Raw genomic sequence first — 14,738 nt, forward strand, 5'->3', positions numbered from 1 at the left:
CCAACCAAGTAAACACAGAGACTTATATTGCTTACAAACTGTATGGCCGTGGCAGGCTTCTTGCTAACTGTTCTTATAGCTTAAATTAATCCATTTCCAAAAATCTATACCTTGCCACGTGGCTAGTGGCTTACAGGCATCCTCACATGCTGCTGATCATGGCGGCAGCTGGCAGTGTCTCTCTGCCTCAGCCTTCTGCTTCCCAGAATTCTCCTCTCTCCTTGTCCCACCTACTTCCTACCTGGCCACTGGCCAATCAGTGTTTTATTTATTGACCAGTCAGAGCAATTTGACATACAGACCATCCCACAGCAGAGGCCATTCTCATTCAAACCACCACACTGAAGTAGCTTTGTCAGATGGATGGCAAACAGCAGATACTCCCTGCTTCCTACTGATATTCTCGTGGCAAACATCACTAATTGATCATATTTTCCCCGCTTATCCCAGAAACAGCTCCAACACTACAATTTAACTACTTCTAGTGGGTAAGAGCTGGAACGAAAAATGAGAGGTACTTAGCTCTCATTCCTAGAGTAAGAGTAGGGAGCGACCAGTCATGATGAGGAAAGCATTTATGGCTCAGCATCTGAGGAAGGAGAATTAATGCTGTATTCCACTGGAGACAAGGACAGTGTTGTTAATGGACTCTTTATCCTGCTCACAGCAGGTGTCAGACATCGACCATCTGGATAACCGAGTGAGTGTATGGAGAGGAGAAGTTAAAATGGATTGTTCTCTTAAGTGCCTAAAAAGACGAAGGCAGGAGGAGGCTGGGAACGATCAACAGAACACCCCACTGGACATGGGGACCATCTGACCTAAGGAGAAAGCTCACTGCTGGGGGATGCCCCTGGTGGGTTTGGGTGCTCCTGGACAGAGCAGAGCAAGAAGAGACTTCAGGAAGTTGGGCGCTGAATGGCGGGTGTCAGCAGTGGTTCACACAGATCGGGCATGGTGCTCAGATGCCAAGTGAATCACTTTGTAACTGGCAATGTCAAAAGTCAGCGTAGCGGGGCCTGGTGGCCGGAAGGAATCAGAGCAAGGCACACAGGAGGGTGGGAGTCAGCGCCCAGGAAGGTGCAGCAGCCCCAGGAGAAGAGAAGGTAGAGGTGGAGGCTCTGTCCAGCCTTGGCTTTGGTGCCTCAGGAACCTGGCACCAAGGCAGTGGGTGATGAGGGTTGTCAAGCTGGGTAGGGCTTGTGTGTGAGGAACTGCCCAAGGTGAGAAAAGCTGAGTTAAAATTTAGAAGAAAGGGAAGAACCAGCAACGAGAAAGAAGCTTCCCAGACACAGATGTCAGTAGCTTTCAAAGCAGGGGTGCGCTGGCTGTTTCGCCTGTCTCTTTCCACGGTGCAAGCCTCTGGTCAGGAAAGATTGGAGGCGAAAGCTGTGTGTGCTCTGAGCTGGCATCCTTGGAGCAACAGACGAGGATTCAAATCTTCAGGTCTTTGAGCTGAAATGGCAATTAGGCAAGGGGCATTGGGACCTGTTACAGTATTTCCAGCCTTATTCTTTTTTTGGGGGGCGGGGGGCACCCTGTGCAGAACACAGGAATGCATTACACAGATCCTCTGCTAACCCTTTATAAAAGAGCCCTCTGGACCTAAAGAAATCCAGGATCTGACTCACTGTACTTCAGTCCTTCTTAGCAAAAACATGTTTTGTTTTTAAGAAGTGAAAGTGAGGTCTAGAAGTCATGCCTGTGTATTCATGTTTACTGGAAACATGCACAAAAGTACCAGCCCTTGGCAAAGTGCAACAACAAATAAATAAATAATTAATTAATAAATATAAAATTTCATTCAAGTTCTGAACTAACTGCAAATTAAGACAAGTGGACTGAAATATCAGCCTAGGATTGGTTGAAAGGCACAGCTTGGAGGCTTGGAGTAATAGCCAATGGGCTTGCTTGTTAAACACCCAGATGGAGAAAGTGTTGGCTGCCCAGGCCCACTCCTGACAAAAGAAGGGCTGGTACCATATCATGGCTATCCTAGCTGTCAAGAAGCAAATGGAAGCATGCCCATTTCTCCAACTCATTGTCAAAGTCCCATTTTCTGTATAGTATTAAACGAACTGAGAGGGTAGGGGGCAGTGACCGGTGTCTTATATCTCTATATGACAGAAACCTTAAGTAACAGATTAAACACTGTTTCCCCTTAGGCATTTCCAAGGGCAGACATAACTGTCCTCTATGGTGAAGTTAACATATGCTAAGCATATTAGTCAGCGTCCTGCCACTGTAACAAAGTACCCATGGTCATCAACTTTGAAGGAAGAAAGGTTTGTTTTGGCTCACTGTTTTGGAGGTTTCAATCTTTCAATCCATGCTTGGTTGGCTCCTTGTTTGGGGGCCAGTGGCAAGGCAGGGCACCATGGTGTGTGTGCGTGTGCGTGTGCGTGTGCGTGTGTGTGTGTGTGTGTGTGTGTGTTTTGAGGGAGCTGTGATGGAGCAAAGCTGCTTTCCTCATACAGGGTGAGGAGCAAAAGGACATAGGAAGAGCCATGTCTTAGATATAATTTAGACTTCAAAAAGACTCTTCCTGGGGCTATATCTCAGGGGTAGAGCAGTTGCCTAGCAGGCAAAAGGACCCAGGCTCAATCCTTAGCATTGCCAGAGAAACAAAACACCCAATGGTATAATTTTCCTGGTTCCACTTCTATTTTTCCCACTTCACTGGTGAGCGCAGGAAGGGAAGGAGCAGTCTGAGTTCCATTTCTGTTGCTATGAACTGTGGACTGGTGGCTGTGGAGCCCCCATGGGACTGAACTAGGCCCTCTGGATATGGAAGATGGTTGTTTGGCTCGAACTGTTTGGAGGGCACCCAGGCAGGGGGATTGGGATCCGTCCCTGGTCTATGGGCAGGCTTCTGGAACCCGGTGCCTGTGGTGTGATACCTTGTACAGCCTTGGTGCAGTGGGGAGGGGCTTGGACCTGCCTAGGCTCAATGTGCTGGGCTCTGCTGACTCCCCATGGGAGACCTCGATTTGGGGGATGTGGGGATGCAGGGTGGCTTGGGAAAGAGGGCTGGGGGGTGGGAGGAGGGAGGATCTGTGGATAGTATGTGGAGTGAGTAGAAAATTTCTTAATAAAGAAAAATGAAAGAAAAAAAAAACATCCCAACAAAAGCAACCTAGGTGAGAGAGGCTTTACTTCATCTTACAGTCCCAGGTGTCATCATGGGGAAGTCAAGGCAAGACTTTCAAACAGCTAGTTACATTACATCCACAGTCAAGAGCAGAGCAATGAGTGCATACACGCTCACTTGTGCTCAGCTTGACTTCCCAGAGTTCAGAACCCTCAGCTAGGGAATGGCAATACCCACGTAAATGAATTTAAATAAGATAGCCCTCCACAGATATACCCACAGGCCAACCCAGTGCAGACAGTCCACTGAAACTCTCTTTCTGGGTGGTTCTAGGTTGGGTCAAGTTGACAAAGCTCATCATCACTGAGTCCATCCAAAGTCACAAGGCTTAAAGGAGATAGGACTGCTACTTTATTGTAGGCAGCCTGATCCCAAGGCCCCTTCAACCTCCAATAACTGAAACAAGTTTTTCTCAATATAGGGAGGAGACCATCCTAGATCATTAATAGCCAGGACATAAGCTGGAAGGTAAAAAGTACAGATAAAAAGCCACAGTCATTTAGAGAGGAAAGATGGCCCCAGAATAGTGACCCATGAGGTCCTTGTTACACCAGGACAATTGGGTCTAAGAAAAGCCCTTTGAAATGGGAACATTTACTGTCCAATTGTGTGTGTGGGGGGAACAGTTTGATTGGGAATTGGTCTTGAAAAAGCAAAGTGAAAATTGTGAATCAGATTAATTTAAATTTGATTTAACACAGTTTAAGCTGTATTAAAACTTTTCTCTAGTTTTAAAAGGGAATGAAAACCAAATTTGGGGTTGATTAGCGAGGTGCCCCCTCCATAATTGTCAGATCAAACTGCAGGTTTCAGGCTAGGGAGATGGCTCAGCAGTTGGTCTTGCAGATTTTTGGGGATCTGACACCCTCTGACCCCTCCAGATACTTGCACAAATGTGGGGCACATAAACACACGCACGCACACTTTTTAAAAATTTCTAGAAAATGGTAATTTTCCCTTCTTCACTTCACTTTTGTCTTTCAAGGGCTTGGCATAAAAGCTGTCTTTTCTTCACTTATCTTTGGGGGGCTGTCTTAGAGTTTCTATTGCTATGAAGAGATACCATGACCATGGCAACTCTTATAGAGGAAAGCATTTGATTGGGTCTGGCTGATGGTTTCAGAGGTTTAGTCCATTATCATCATGGTGAGAAGCATGGCAGCGTGCTGGCAGACATGGTTCTGGAGAAGGAGCTGAGAGTTCTCCATCTTGATCTGCAGGCAACAGAAGGAGACTGTGTACTGCACTGGGCATAGCTTGAGCATAAGAGACCTCGAAACCTGCCTCCCACTCCCCACAATGACTCACTTTCTCCAACAAGGCCACACCTACTCCACCAAAGTCACACCTCCTAATAGTGCCACTCTTTATGGAGACTATTTTCTTCCAAACCACCATAGGGGCTTTCTTAATATTCAGCGGCCTCTCCTAGTTGGTCGGAGTCTAGATCATTGATGGATAAAGCCCCTTTGGAGTTATCCCCCTCTTTGATTTACTCTTTAGATATTGGGAGGCCAACGCCTCAGTATGAAATCTGACATCATTTTCATAGAGTACATAAAATTCCTTATGTCCCCCAAGAACACTCATTTAAATTTGCAATCAGCTGGTATCATTCATGCCCTATGCTGTGGGTACTTGAAATGGCCTCTTATCACAGTCATAGTGATTGGCAAAGATTGGGCCAAGCAAGTCCCAGACCAACTGGGATCAGGTTTATCATGGTCTGAATGAACGCTTGTTCAGACAACTTTCCTTGTCAAGTGCAACAAGAATCTTCAAGGCACAGATGTTAATAGGTAGCCAATGCAGAAGCCTCTTGCATGGACAAGATGTCAAGAGGAGACAGTGTCAGTGATGAGCCCTAAAGAGGGAAGGTGTTAGACCAGCAGAGTCCAGGGACAAGATCTGCCAGTAGGCAGGCAAGGTGTTGGCATGAGCTGAGATTGGCATGCATATTGGCAAGTAGACCCGAAGACAATGTTGGAAAGTGGAACTGGGACAGAGTTTTGGAGCCAGCTCTTGAAGATGTAGATGAATGGACAGTCTTTTGTCCAACAGGGAGCTACTGATGTGGCTCTGGGTCCTGAGTTTAGCATGGGGCTTGATACCTGCTAAAAGTTCAGAAATAGTTGTCAAAGAAAGCTGATATTAAATTGGTATTTAATAATAATACATTTGTATTTAATTAAAGCTGATATTAAATTTGATAGGTATTGAGTTTTAGCACACATAAGTAAAAGAAAATCTACACGTCAAAACTGTATAAACAAATCCTCACTAATTGCTAGTTTGATGGAAGCACAGGACCACCCCTTTTGGAGGTCTTCAGATGGGTTCTTAGTTCCATACTTGAAAGTTTTCCCCTTTCAATTGGAGTGCTGGTGCATGTGCTGCACATACAGGAGCTATTTTTTCAGCTAAGACTTAAATGGCACTCAGTCACTATACATCCCAGTGTGCTGTTTGAAGCTGTCACTATAAAGTGGGAACCTCTGACCTCTCTGGCGATGTGGAAGATAAGCACAGTGCACCGGGCTCGCTTTCAGATCTAATTGAAACCATTTGTATTCTAAATTTGAGTTCCCAGTGACTCAGCCCGCAGGGGCCTTTGGGTGGGTACACATGCACTTGACAGGCAGGTTAAAGAACCGAGTACAATCGGTGTTCTTTAAGCAATAGCTAGGTTTTGCTGGAGAGTGAGGGACAAGAGTTCTAGAACTTTCTGGAACTACTGAACTGAGTAGGAGAACTGACCTGGATCCTGAACAAACCCTTTGACTTAGGGAAAGCAGGCTGATGTTTAGATCTCTATGTAATTATGGTGATTAAAGAGCCACAGTCTCTCTCTCCCCCTCCCTCCTCTCTCTCTCTCTCTCTCTCTCTCTTAACAAACCTGATGGGGCCAGGCCCTGGGACACAGCCAGTTCCTGGAAACCTCCACCCAAATCTGCACCAGTTGCTGGCCAGCAGAGAAAACACCCCCTGCCAGGTTCCCCCACCAAAACCCCTCATCGGACCCTGCAATATACAAGACCCACACCCTACCCCAATACCCATCTGCCTGTGACCCCAGTAACTTTCTGAGACAAGGAATCCACCAGCCCCCATTGGACCAGGAGGTAAGTGACTCCTCTCCTACCCAGAGAGTCCTGCCTCTAGGACCTAGACCCTGGGACACATCCAGTCCCCAGGAACCCCCACCCAACTCTGCTCCAGTTGCTGGTCAGCAGGGAAAACTCCCATGGCCAGGCTCCCCCACCAACCCCCCCCCCATTGGACCCTGCAATCTATAAGACCCATGCCCTACGCCAGTACCCATCTGCCTGCCACCCTAGTAACTTCCTGAGACAAGGAATCTACCAGCTCTCATTGGACCAAGAGTGGCTTCCTGAGACACAAAATCTGCCAGCTCTCACTGAACCAAGAGAGGCTTCCTGAGACACCAAATCCACCAGCTCTGACTGGACCAAGAGCCCTGATAAGACCAAGAGTGGGTCCCTGAGTCACAGAATCACCTAGCTTGATTTGGGCTGAGAGCAGCTCCCTGAGATACAGATTCTGCCAGCTCCAATTAGACCAAGAGCTAAAATTGTACCCAGAGGGGCCTCCCGAGACACAGACACAACAAGCACAGAGTGGAGCAATAGCAGCTTGCTCAGACAGAGGCACCTCTTGCACCTATTAGAGGAAGAGATGGGCAGATGTCAGTGCAAAAATACATACAACAACATAAAGAACAATATGGCATCACCAGAACCCAGCTCTCCTACAACAGCAAGACTTGAACATCACAATGTAGAAGAAGAAGAAAGCGACCTTAAAAATAGCTTCATGAAGATGCTAGAGGCCTTTAAATAAAATTGCAAAATTCCCTTAAAGAAATTGAGGAAAAGACAAACAAAAAATTGGAAGAAATCAATAAACCCCTTAAACAAAGCCAAGAAAACCATGAAAAAGCAATTAAACATGTAAAGGAAACAGTTCAAGATCTGAAAATTGAAATAGAAACAATGAAGAAGACACAACCAGAGGAAATGCTGCAAATAGAAAATCTGAGTAAACGAACAAGAAACACAGATGCAAGCATAACCAACAGAATACGAGAGATGGAAGACAGAATCTCTAGTGTAGAGGATACAGTAGAGGAAATGGATTTGTCAGTCAAAGACAACACCAGAGCCAAAAAGATCATAACACAAAAAGTCCAGGAAATCTGGGACACCATGAAAAGACCAAATCTAAGAATAATAGCAATAGAAGAAGGAGAAGAATACCAACTCAAAGGCATAGAAAATATATTCAACAAAATCATGGAAGAAAGCTTTCCCAACTTAAAGAAGGAAATATCTATAAAGATACAGAAGCTTATAGACCACCAACTAGACTAGACCCCACAAAAATGTCCCCTTGCCACATAATAATTAAACCACCAAACATACAGACTAAAGAACGAATATTAAGAGCAGCAAAGGAAAAAGGCCAAGTGACTTATAAAGGCAGACCCATTAGAATAACACCCAACTTTTCAGTGGAGACTTTGAAAGCCAGAAGGTTCTGGACAGATGTAATGCAGACACTAAGCGACCATGGATGCCAGCCTAGATTAATATAACCAGCAAACTTTCAATCACCATAAATGGAGTGAACAAGACATTCCAAGAAAAAAACAGATTTAAACAATACCTGTCCACAAATCCAGCCCTACAGAAAGCATTAGAAGGAAAATTACAACCTAAGGAAGCCAGATACATCCACGAAAACACAGGTAATAGATAACCCCACAACAGTAAATTCCAAAGGAGAGAAATACACACACACACACACACACACACACACACACACACACAACACACACACACACACACACACACACACACACACACACACACACACACACTACCACCAAAAGACAACAGGAATTAACAATCACAGGTCATTAATATCCCATAATATCAATGGACTTAATTCACCTATAAAAAGACATAGGCTAACAGAATGAATATGAAAGCAGGACCCATCATCCTTCTGCTGCATACAAAAAACAACCTTAACTTCAAAGACAGACACTACTTCAGAGTAAAAGGCTGGGAAAAGTCTTCCCAATCAAATGGAATTAAGAAGCAAGCTAGTATAGCTATCCTAATATCTAACAAAACAGACTTCAAACTAAAATCAATCAAAAGAGATTGAGAAGGACATTACATACTCATCAAAGGAAAGATCCACCAAGATGAAGTTTCAATTCTGAACATTTAGGCCCCAAACATAAGGGCACCCACATGAAAGAAACATTACTAAAGCTTTAAATCACACATAAAACCCCACACATTAATAGTGGGATACTTCGACACCCCACTCTCACCACTGGACAAATCTGCCAGATCAAAACTTAACAGAAAAATAAGGGACTTAACTGATGTCATGACTCAAATGGACTTAATCAATGTCTACAGAACATTCCACCCTAACAAAAAAGAGTACACCTTCTTCTCAGCACCCCGTGGAACCTTCTCTAAAATCAACCATATACTCAGTCACAAAGCAAATCTCAACAGATACAGGAAAATTGGAATAACCTCCTCTATTCTATGGGACCACCATGGCTTAAAGTTAGATTTCAATAACAACAAAAATTACAGAAAGCCTACAATCACATGGAAACTAAATAATGCTCAACTGAATCAAGGAAGAAATAAAGAAAGAAATTAAAGACTTCCTAGAGTTCAGTGAAAATGAATGTACTACATACCCAAACTTATGGGACACCATGAAAGGCAGTGCTAAGAGGAAAATTCATAGCACTAAATGCCCACATAAAGAAGTTGGAGAAATCTCACACTAGTGACTTAACAGCATACCTGAAAGCTCTAGAACAAGAAGAAGTAAAGTCATCCAAGAGGAATAGACACCAGGAAATAATCAAATTGAGAGCTGAAATCAATAAAATAGAAACAAAGAGAACAATACAAAGAATCAATGAAACAAGAGTTGGTTCTTTGAGAAAATCAACAAGATAGACAAGACTAACTAAAAGGCAGAGAGAAAACATCCAAATTAACAAAATCAGAAATGAAAAGAGAGATATAACAACTGATAACAAGAAAATCCAGAGAATTATCAGGTCACACTTCAAAGATCTGTACTCCATAGAATTGGAAAATCTAAAAGAAATGGACAATTTTCTGAATAGGTACCACATACCAAAGTTAACTCAAGACCAGATAAACAACTTAAATAGACCAAAACCCCTAAGGAAATAGAAACAGTTACTAAAAGTCTCCCAACCAAAAAGAGCCCAGGACAAGATGGTTTCAATGCAGGATTCTACCAGATTTTCAAAGAAGAGTTAATACCAAAGCTCTTCAAACTGTTCCACACAATAGAAACAGAAGGAACATTACCAAACTCCTTTTATGAAGCTACAGTTACTCTGATTCCCAAACCACACAAAGATGCAACAAAGAAAGAGAATTACAGACCAATCTCCCTCATGAACATTGATGCAAAAATACTCAATAAAATACTGCCTAACTGAATCCAGGAACACATCAAAAACATCCACCATGATCAAATAGGCTTCATCCCATAGATGCAAGGTTGGTTAAACATGCAAAAGTCTGTCAATGTAATACACCATATACACAAACTAAAAGAGACAAAAAAAAACCCACTATCATTTCATTAGATACTGAAAAGGTCTTTGATAAAAATCCAACACCCCTTCATGATAAAGGTCTTGGAGAGATCAGGAATACAGGGAACATAAAAAAGGCAATTCACAGCAAGCCAACAGCCAACATCAAATTAAATGGAGAGAAACTCAAAGAAACTAAAATCAGGAACAAGACAAGGCTGTCCGTTCTCCCCATATTTATTCAATATAGTACTTGAAGTTCTAGCTAGAGCAATAAAACAGCAAAAGGGGATACAAATTGGAAAGGAAGAAGTCAAACTTTCACTATTTGCAGATTATATGATAGTATACATAAGTGACCCAAAAATTCTACTAGGAAACTCCTACAGCTGATAAACACATTCAGTAATGTGGCAGGATACAAGATTAACTCAAAAAAATCAGTAGCCCTCCTATATACAAATGATAAATGAGCTGAGAAGGAAATCAGAGAAACATCACCCTTTACAATAGCCACAAATAATATAAAATACATTGGAGTAACTCTAACTAAGCAAGTGAAAGACCTGTATGACAAGAACTTTAAGTCTCTGAAGAAAGAAATTGAAGAGGATATCAGAAAATGGAAAGATCTCTCATGCTCATGGATAGGAAGGATTAATATAGTAAAAATGGCAATCTTACTAAAAGCAATCTACATATTCAATGCAATCCCCATCAAAATCCCAACACAATTCTTTACAGATCTGGAAAGAACAATACTCAACTTCATATGGAAAAACAAAAAACCCAGGATGGCTAAAAGAATCCTGTACAACACAGCCACCTCTGGAGGCATCACCATCCCTGACATTAAGCTCTACTATAGAGCTATACAGTTTTTATGCCAATACCAAGCTGTTTTTATTACTATAGCTCTATAGTAGAGCTTAATGGTAGGGATGGCAATGCCTCCAGATAAAAAAATGCTTGGTATTGACATAAAAACCGACATGTGGACCAATGGAATCAAATTGAAGAAACTGACATCAACCTACACACCTATGAACACCTGATTTTTGACAAAGAAGCCAAAACTGTACAATGGAAAAAAGAAAACATCTTCAACAAATGGTGCTGGCATAACTGGACGTCAACATGTAGGAGATTGCAAATAGATCCATATCTTTTGCCATGCACAAAACCCAAGTCCAAGTGGATCAAAGACCTCAATATAAAACCAGTTACACTGAACCTGATAGAAGAGAAAGTAGGAAATAGTCTTGAATGCATTGGCACAGGAGACCACTTCCTAAATATATCACCAGTAGCACAGACACTGAGAACAATAGTTAATAAATGGGACCTCCTGAAACTGAGAAGGTTTTGTTAGGCAAAGGACACAGTAAATAAGACAAAATGACAGCCTACAGAATGGGAAAAGATTTTTATCAACCCCACATCTGACAGAGGGCTGATCTCTAAAATATATAAAAAAAACTCAAGAAACTAGACATCAAAATAACAAACAATCCAATTAAAAAATGGGCCATAGATCTAAACAGAGAATTCTCAAAAGAAGAATTTTAAATGGCTGAAAGAAATTTAAGGGATTGCTCAGCATCCTTAATTATCAGGGAGATGCAAATCAAAATGACTCTGAGGTACCACCTTACACCTGTCAGAATGGTTAAGATCAAAAGTACTGAAGACCGCTTATGTTGGAGAGGATGTGGAGCAAGGGGAACACTCCTCCACTGTTGGTGGGAGTGCAAACTGGTACAGCCACTTTGGAAATCAGTATGGCGGTTTCTCAGAAAATTGAGAATCAATCTACCTCAAGACCCAGCTAGACAATTCTTGGGCATATACCCAAGGAATGCTCAATCATACCACAAGCATACATGCTCAACTATGTTCATAGCAGCATTATTTGTAATAGCCAGAACCTGGAAACAACTTAGATGCCCATCAACTGAAGAATGGATTAAGAAAATGTGGTACATATACACTGGAGTGCTACTCAGCAGAGAAAAACAATGACATGAAATTTTCAGGTAAATGGATGAAACTAAAAAATATCATCCTGAGTGAGGTAACCCAGACTCAGAAGGACAAACATGGTATGTACTCACTCATAAGTAGATACTAGATGTAAAGCAAAGGATAATCAGGCAACAAACCACAACTCCAGAGAAGCTAACTGACAGGGAAGACCCAAAGAAGGACACATGGACCGCCCTGGAAAGGGGAAATAGATGAGATCTCCACGAGTAAACTGGGGATGAGGGGTGGGCAATGGAGGGTAGGGGATAGGGAATGAGAACGTAAGGGAATGGGATGGTTGAGCTGGAACAGGGAGGGAGGGGGAAAGCAATGAAAGAGATACCATGATTGAGCGAGACATCATGGGGATAGAGAGAAATCCAGTGCTAGGGAAGTTGCCAGGAGTCCCCAACCTGGACTACTACAACAGTGGAGAGGGTGCCTGAACTGAACTGGTTTTCCCAAGAGATCAGATCGGTGAATACCCTAACTATCATCACAGAGCTTTTCATCAATGACTGATGGAGGCAGATGCAGAGATCCGCAGCCAATCACCAGGCAGAGCTCCTGGAGTCCAGTCAAAGAGAGAGAAGAGGGATTCTATGAGCAAGTGCATCAGGATCATGATGGGGAAACCTGCAGAGATGACCAAACCAAACTAGAGGGAACTCATGACAGTTGGATCAATGGCTGTGGAGCCTACATGGGACTGGACTAGGCCCTCTGCATGTCGAGAGAGTTGTGTGGCTTGATCTGCTTGAGGAGGGGGTGGGCTGGCGGTAGGATCAGAATCCATCTCTGGTGCATGAGCAGGCTTCTTTGAACCCACTACCTATGATAGGACACCTCATGCAGTCTTGAGGCAGGGGGAAGGGCTTGGACTTGCCTCTACTGAATGTGCCTCCCATGGGAGGCCTTGCCTTCTTGTGGGTGGGAGAGGGGGGTGAGTTGAGATGGGGAGGCTGGAGGGGCAGGAGGAGGGGAGAGGGGGATCTTTGATTGGTGTGTAAAATGAATGAAAACATTTTCTTAATTAAAAAAAAGGGGAAGGAACCTGATGGGAACCCAGAAAAATGATAGGATTTGAATGTAAACCAGGACTGTTAGCTCTAATACTAATGTACTAGGCAAGGCTAATGCTCGCTGTGACTTTTCAGGTGAGGAAGAGGGAATAAGAAACAATGAATGCTAATTAGCTTGCATTAATCAGAATTGTATTAGGCTTCTTTTGTTGTTTCTTTCCCCCTTTTCTTTTCAGAGCTCTTAAGTGTACAGAAGCAGGTTATTCAAATTTCACCCCTGTTTTTCAAAAATTAATAAGGGCCATACATTAGTGTAACATTCTGCCTGCTTAGTAGAATATATTAGTAAAGGTTTTAATTACTGAAATTATACAGTCATGAAAAGATGATCTAATGAAAGCAATCATATCATTTGCATTCTGGGCCTGCCTGCATACAGATGCTGAGATGAGAAGAAAATTATACCAACGTGTGGCCGAATAATCACCACCATTGTAGCTCAGCCTGAGGACGCAGGACTCAAATGTCTTTACATTCCGAGGAAATACCTGTTTGTGGACAAGAAAACCAGTTTCCTTTGAGAAGAAGGATTAGCCATGACAACAGAGTCCTGAAATCCCTTTTCTTCCTCCTAACCTGGAGCCTCTCTTTGCTAGAGGATCCATCATGACCTCCTCTCCGATAAGGGAAAATTAATTGCTATGCTGTTTTGTTGAAGAGGGCTTTGTGGTGCTTAAAATAATTAGAGCAGAGTCTGGAAATGACAGCCCCGGGGTGACAAAGAGACAGATGTGTTCACGGGCAGCAGGATGACAGGAGGCATGTGGAACTGTGTACGAGGGAGGGCTGTGCTAGCAGTTTGTACAAGTCCTAAGTGTGGGCAGGTGCAGCGAGATCTGCTTATATCCTCCCAGGCTCTCCCTGTAAAATAAGGGGCAGTCATGAGTGACCCGTGGACAGCATGGACCAGGGATGCTGGAAACCCACTGAGGAACCATCTAGAATTATTTGTCTTGTAGTGGTGGTAGGCAGTGGTGTGGACAGTTTTCTTCTATTTATTTATGCTCACTCGGATGAGTACGTTCTTTCCCAAACAAAATTCTGAAGACTCCCAGTGATTACACATGTCTCATAAGATGTTCCAAATTTAAGAACTCTAGGCCTCCTCTGATGATGAACAATGATGCCAAGATGGCAGAAACCTGGGGCGCACGCTCACACACACACACACACACACACACACACACACAGAGAGAGAGAGAGAGAGAGAGAGAGAGAGAGAGAGAGAGAGAGAGAGAGAGAGAGAGAGAGGTGTGGTGCTCAGAGAAAACGGGCAGTGGTCCATCTGGGATGTGTGTGGTGGACAGGGAGCCGTCGAACCAGGCACCTCTGAAGAACCAGCTCTTGTCAACTGGGCAACAGGGAGGCAGGGCATTGAATTCCTTCACCAGAAGTGTGTACCTAAGGCTGAAATTTGGTGAGAAGCCAGGGACTTCTGGGTCTCTGCTATGACAGTTGTACGGGAAGATGCCACTAGGGAGAAGAGATCTTCTGAGCCCCAGGCAGCTGATGAGGCAGAAGAGACATGGGAAGAAGCAGAGGTCACCGAGATGCCACCGTGATGGCCAGGAGGAGGGGAGAAGTAAGGGAAGTGTGGGTGTGGTGATGGCTGCCCCTGTGCCGTGTTAGGAATGGCTTCCATAGCCTCACAGGAAGCAGTCCCTGACAGTCTATCTATGCCTCACACATCCTGGTCACTTGGCCACAGGTGAGTCAGCCCAAATAGAGCCTGTTCTTACTTTTCCACTGAGTACCAGATTCTGGGTGCTAGAATGAAAGCTAGGAGGAAGGTTGACAGATAAGTGGACACTTGTTGAGAGAGAGTCATTGGCCAAGCTGATGA

This window comes from Peromyscus maniculatus, chromosome 11 (assembly GCF_049852395.1).
Source record: "Peromyscus maniculatus bairdii isolate BWxNUB_F1_BW_parent chromosome 11, HU_Pman_BW_mat_3.1, whole genome shotgun sequence".
Taxonomy (NCBI): domain Eukaryota; kingdom Metazoa; phylum Chordata; class Mammalia; order Rodentia; family Cricetidae; genus Peromyscus; species Peromyscus maniculatus.